Here is a 6308-nt window from a genome sequence, read left to right on the forward strand (position 1 = left end):
TAGGGATTGTAGCCATTCATTTCCTAACAAGTCCCTGCTGAATGTAACTACTGAGTTTCCTCTAAATGTAACTACAGAAGACCCCATGTGACTATATATACCCCTGGACAAAGAGCCTGGAGAGAGACAGAGAGGGGGAGAGAGAGCTTTTCCCAACTTGGTTTGTTTCTCTCTGCCAGGAGTTTTGGGGTTTCTGTATTCTTAAATAAATCCTGTCTTACTACTGATCGGTGGTCCGTGGATTCATTCTTCAAATCACCCAGACCAAGGACCTACTGAAGACAAAATTCCAGTATCATCACCTGCTCAGGAAACTAAGCCTGGAAACTGAACCAGTCAACCCTGACAGCCCTTTCAACCTTTAGATTGTCTAAATCAGGGTATGTGGCCTTTTCACTTGCAAGCATGTTTTTAAAGGAGAGGGCAGTGCTTCAGCAAACTCCAGTTTTCATACCACTGGCCCAGGGTCCTGATTTTCTCTTGAGCCCCAAGGCTCAACCACCCTGAACCGTTTCTCCCCCACCCTTCCTGCTCTGCAGTGAAAGGAGCCCGGGAGCGGTGTTGACGCCCAATCCTTCCTAAGAACTAAACCCAGACTTGGCCGCCTACTGCCGGGGACGCAGCTACTGCCCGGGATGCAGCGGTGCGGAGTTTAGGAGCCGGGTCTGAACCTTTGATCAGACACGACTGTGACACCAGCGCCTGCCGTGGGCGGCTCACTTCCCCAAGGCATTCTTTTCCTGCTCTGTAAAATGGGAAAGAATACCCATCTCCTGAAGTCGTTGTGACTACGTGAGGTAACACCTCGAGTGCATTTAGAGTAAAGCCCAGCCAGCATAGAATGCCAAACAAATATAACCTGCAAGAAGGAAAAGCTCCGCTCGCTCCTCCGTGAGGCCCTCGCCCCACGGTCACAGGACCCTGGGCACTTCTCTCTCGCAGTTTTCCCGTTTGTTCAGCTGAAAGGTGGAAACTGCACTAGAATCAGCGAAGCCTTAGCAGGAGCTCCCTTTCTGATGAGAGGTGGCCCTGGACAGTTGCCACGTGAAAACCTTAAGCTAGAAAACAGTCCCCTTCCCTGGACACTTCCTAACCCTCAAATAATCTTAAGCTATTCAGCCCTGTTTCCTCCTGCGACAGAGCAGAGGGGTCCGGTGCCTCCCGCCTCCCGTGCCCTTAACCTCTGGCATTCTCTAACACTCAGGGCTGAAGATGCAAACCCTGACCCCTAGAAGCAGTGATGGAGCGAGCCGCAGCTCACGCACTTTCTACATCTATTATTTCTAGGCTAAAGTAAAAATACTGTTGAGTTGGACATTCGACTAAATTTTCATATTTTTTAAAAGTGGTCCAAAAGACTTTGAAAACTTTTAGTTCTCCTTTGAAAAACACCTTTCCCCCTCCTGACTACTATAGTTCTGGGTTTTGTTTTGCTGTTTTTGGTTTTTGGGGTTTTTTTGAGACAGAGTCTCACTTTGTTCCCCTCCATAAAGTGGTAGAGTCCCATGTCCTCATAGCTCACAACAACCTCGATCTCTTGGGTTCAATCCTCTTGCCTCAGCCTCCGGAGTATCTGGGACTACAGGCATCACAACGCCTGGTTATTTTTAAAGATAGAGGTCTCATTCCTGCTCAGGCTGGTCTCCCCACTCCTGAGCTCAGGCAATCCACCCCTCTAGGCCTCCCAGAGTGCTAGGATTATAGGCCTGAGCCATGGAGCCCGTCCTCGTGGTTTTGTTTGTAAAAATTGAAAATACATGAATGATGTGGTCCCATCATCATAAGCCCCACACACACATACGCACTGATTTTGTAAAAACTGAAATCAGGTGCCATAGGCAGGTATGTGCATCTGTTGTTGCTGTTTTTCCTTTCATTTTAATGATGAAAATTTACTACCTACGATTAAAATATTCTTCTCTGGTATATTTTTAATGTTTTTAATTTTTAGCATGTGGATATGTCAAAGTTTATTGTAAGCAATCTTCTGTTTCTTTACTATTAAAAAATAACACTGCATAAAATAAAAAATAAATGAATAAATAAAAAAGGTTTGGTGCCTGTGGCTCAAGTGGCTAAGGCGCCAGCCACATACACCTAAGGTGGCGGGTTCGAATCCAGCCCAACCCGCCAAACAATGACGGCTGCAACTAAAAAATAGCCGGGCCTTGTGGTGGGCGCCTATAGTCCCAGCTACTTGGGAGGCTAAGGCAGGAGACTCACTTGAGCCTAGGAGTTGGAGGTTGCTGTGAGCTGTGATGTCACAGCACTCTACCCAGGGGGACAGCTTGAGGCTCTGTCTCAAAAATTAAAAAAAAAAAATAACACTGCATTGACAGGCTTTTTCATTCATCTTGCGCACATCCCAGATTATTCTCTTAGAATAAATTGTTAGAATAATGAGGAAAACCTCTTTCCTCCATTTTGATCTAAAAGTTACATCACTGTTGAGACAGTTTGTAAGTAAGGAAAGTGAGAGACAATGACTCAGAAGGGTACACCCTGCATTAACCTACATCTTTTACTGTAAAAGCAGTCAATTATCATCAAAATATTGCCAGCACCTAACAGCCCACGTTCAAAGGACAACAAATAAAAACTGCTAGACATACAGGAGAACAAACTAGTCAGCCCATTCCTTGAAATAACACCCCACGGAAATACATGTATGCTCAACAGGGCACATCTGTGGAGTCTCACCACAGCATCCTGTGTGACCCTGAACAAACAGACACAACCCTGTGTCCTTCAGTAAAGGAATGGTGAGACAACCTAAAGTGCAGTCTTACTTAGGGATAGTCTGCAGCAGTTGAGAATAATGCACTCTATCTTCTGAAATAGAAATTAAGCTAGTTGCACTAAAACAAAAAATCATACCAGCTATTTTTTTTTTTAAATACCAAAGCAATACAGTAGATTTTCAGAGACTACAGCCATCTATGTAAAAGTAAGAAATAAAAGGGATGGAGGTTCCTCCTCCTGGAAGGAGACATATCAAACTCACTTCACCCCCTGAGGAATGGTGTAGAAAACCAAGGCTTGGCGGGTGAAGGAGTGAGCAAAAGGGATTTGCCTTTTTATATAATGTGTTATGTGAACATCTGCACCTATTATCTGTGAAAATGAAATTACTGTTAAAACGGTAGCTTGGGTGTGTTCTTGGCAGGAAATGAGACCTGGGGGATGGCCAAGGAGGACAACACAGTTCCCCTTCTGCCACCCACCCCTGCAGACAAGAAAACCAGCCTGCGGGAGTAGCACCCTCACACTTGGGCTCTTAAAAGGAAACAAAGCATTAAAATCTAAACGTTAAAAAGAACATAAAACTACTGTTTTCCTAAAGAATAAAAATTTTGCACATGTCTCTCAGAAACTAAAAGATCTAAGAGATTAAATATAGGGAAGACTAAATACAAAGGGTGCAAAAAAAATGTATACACGTTTTAAGAAAGGAAAAAAACAGGCTTGGGCCTGTAGCTCAGTAGTTAGGGGGCCAGCCACCTGCACTGGGGCTGGTGGGTTCGAACCCCACCAGGGCCTGCTAAACAATAACAACAGTAACAACAACAAAAAAAAACACACACAAAAAAACAGCCAGGCGTTGTGGTGGGTGCCTGTAGTCCCAGCTAGTAGGAGGCTGAGGCAAGAGAATTGCTTAAGCCTAAGAGTTTGAGGTTGCTGTGAGCTGTGATGTCACAGGACTCTACCAAGGGTGACATAGTGAGACTCTGTCTCAAAAAAGAAAAAAAAAAAAAAAAAAGAAAGGAGTCCAGGCGTGGTGGCTCACGCCAGTAATCCTAGTACTCTGGGAGGCCAAGGCAGGTGGATAGCTTGAGCTCACCAGTTCCAGACCAGCCTGAGCAAAACTGAGACCCTGTCTCTACTAAAAGTAGAAAAACTGAGACAAGAGGATACCTTGAGCCCAAGAATTGGAGGTTGCTGTGAACTATCATGCCACGGCACTCTACCCAGGGTGACAGCTTGAGACTGTCTCAAAAAAAAAAGGAAAAAACTGTATTACAGGTGTCATACTCAAGTCACATTTGACTTCTGATATTACAAGAGATACAGTCTGCAAGATAGCAAATGTCATTGGAATTTACTGAGTATTACAATTTAATACAGTTTTTCCTGGCTTAAAATGTGTATACCTTTTTTGGCACCCTCTATGTATGGAAGCATTGCTTGAAATTACAAAACAGTAGAAATAATTATTGATCAGTCAAGTTAGGTAAGCCATTAATATTTACTGGAACTCTATCCAGCTATTAGAATAAGAAGAGCAATGTGGTTGAGTAGGTGTGACCTACATAATGTAGGGGTTACTGTACGTATTTATATATTCACAGAAGAGCTCTGACAGAAAGCACACACACGCCACTTCAGGGGAGAGGAACAGCGGAGCTGGCCATGTGTGTGGGAGACCTCGGAGTGGCCGTGACCGTGGGATGTGCTTTATGCTCCAACCTCTTTTATACAGCTCCATCCGGTCTGAATTTTTACCACGTGCATGTGGTACTTTACTTATTCTAAATGTATCTACACCTAAAATAAAATCTCTGTTTAAGGACCCATTTTCATTCAAATGCTGGTTCTGACTTGTACCACCAGGCCAACAGTTTTTAGAATTTTAAACCAATTCTGACCTCTGTTACAATCTCATCTTACAGAATAAAATCAACCAAGGAATCAAATGAAAGCAGGACTTCCTTTTTCTTCCCCACAATTGTTTTCTCCTGAGAATAACAATCTATAGCGTATTCAGTTTAGAAAATACAGAAAAGATAAAAAGGAAAATAGAAATTACTTATAATTCCGCCATCCGAAGGTACACACATAATAATATTCCACTGTCTTTTCTACCAGCTATTATATGCAAATAGAGAGGATATTATCAGCAAGGGCTGTGGGTTGCACTGGTATAGAGGAAAGGGGGAAATTAGAATTCAAACAACTGTATCTTCAACATTTGTTTGAAAAAATTTAATCCTGACTTGAAGGGGTCAGGTTTTTTTAGTTTAGTTTAGTTTTGTTTTGTTTTATTTTGTTTTGTTTTGTTGGCAGAGTCTCACTCTGTTACACTGGGTTGAGTCCCCTGGAATCATTGTAGCTCACAGCAGCCTCAAACTCTTGGTCTTAAGCAATCCTCAGTCTCTTGAGTAGCTGGGATTACAGGCATGTGCCATTACGCCCAGCTAGTTTTTCTAAGTTTTTAGTAGAGACAGGGTCTCATTCTTGCTTAGGCTGGTCTTGAACTCCTGAGCTCAAGCAATCCACCCGCCTCAGTCTCCCAGCATGCTAGGATTATAGGGGACAGCCACATTGCCTGGCCTCTTGTCAGTGCTTTTATCAGTGAAAATTTGGTAGGAAATTTTGGGGAGATCTGATTTACTTATCGAACTTTTATAAATAATTCTTATTTCTACATTTGTTTTTGTTTTAAGACAGTCTCACTCTGTTACCCTGGGTGGAGTGTTATGATGGCATAGCACTCAAACCTCAAATGCTTGGGCTCAAGCAATCCTCCTGCCTCAGCCTCCCAAGTAGCTAGGGCTACAAGTGCCTGCCACAATGCCCAGCTAGTTTTTCTATTTTTAGTAGACACAGGGTTTTGCTCTTGCTCAGGCTAGTCTCCAGAGCTCAAACAATCCACCCAACTCAGCCTCCCAAAGTGCCAGGATTACAGGCGTGAGCCACCATGTCTGGCCTTATTTTTATATTTGGATCAATGAAAGACCTCAAGTTTAAGTGTAAAGACATAATTGCCCTTAGTCATGAAATTGCTGTGCCTCTACTTTTTGTCACCAATAATCTATATTCTAGTGCTTGTGTTTTTTTTTCATCTTGTTTAGGAATGTTGTGAGATTAATGCGCCTCAAAGTCCCACATGATGGGTTGTAAACATTGGGATAAAATTAGTTTTCAGTAGCATAGTTTCATATGCTAAATAAGATAGTATTTTATGTTAGAAATATAAGAAGGCTGGTATTCTACTACCTGTGTGATATATATATTTTTAAAAGCAATTGAGTATACATTTAATCATGGGATACCATAAATATAAGCACCTCTTTAAAGAATCCTTGGTTTCAGGTGTTGATTTATAGACCAGTTTGAGCACATAGTGTTTTGGCAGTTCAGTGCTTTATAAACATTTCTTTCAACAAACTGGTCTTGGGCTCGGCGCCTGTGGCTCAAGCGGCTAAGGCGCCAGCCACACATACACCTGAGCTGGCAGGTTCGAATCCAGCCCAGGCCCGCCAAACAACAATGACGGCAGCAACCAAAAAATAGCCGGGCATTGTGGT

At 43.0% G+C, this 6308-nt stretch overlaps 1 protein-coding gene across 2 annotated transcripts in view; it reads right to left on the reverse strand.

Moving 5' to 3' along the window:
- CASP8 (caspase 8) overlaps positions 1-6308 on the reverse strand; it is a 32880-nt gene that overhangs the window by 19367 nt on the left and 7205 nt on the right. The gene's annotated exons all lie outside the window — the stretch shown is intronic.

Source organism: Otolemur garnettii, unplaced genomic scaffold (assembly GCF_000181295.1).
Source record: "Otolemur garnettii isolate 467f Iridium unplaced genomic scaffold, OtoGar3 scaffold00013, whole genome shotgun sequence".
Taxonomy (NCBI): domain Eukaryota; kingdom Metazoa; phylum Chordata; class Mammalia; order Primates; family Galagidae; genus Otolemur; species Otolemur garnettii.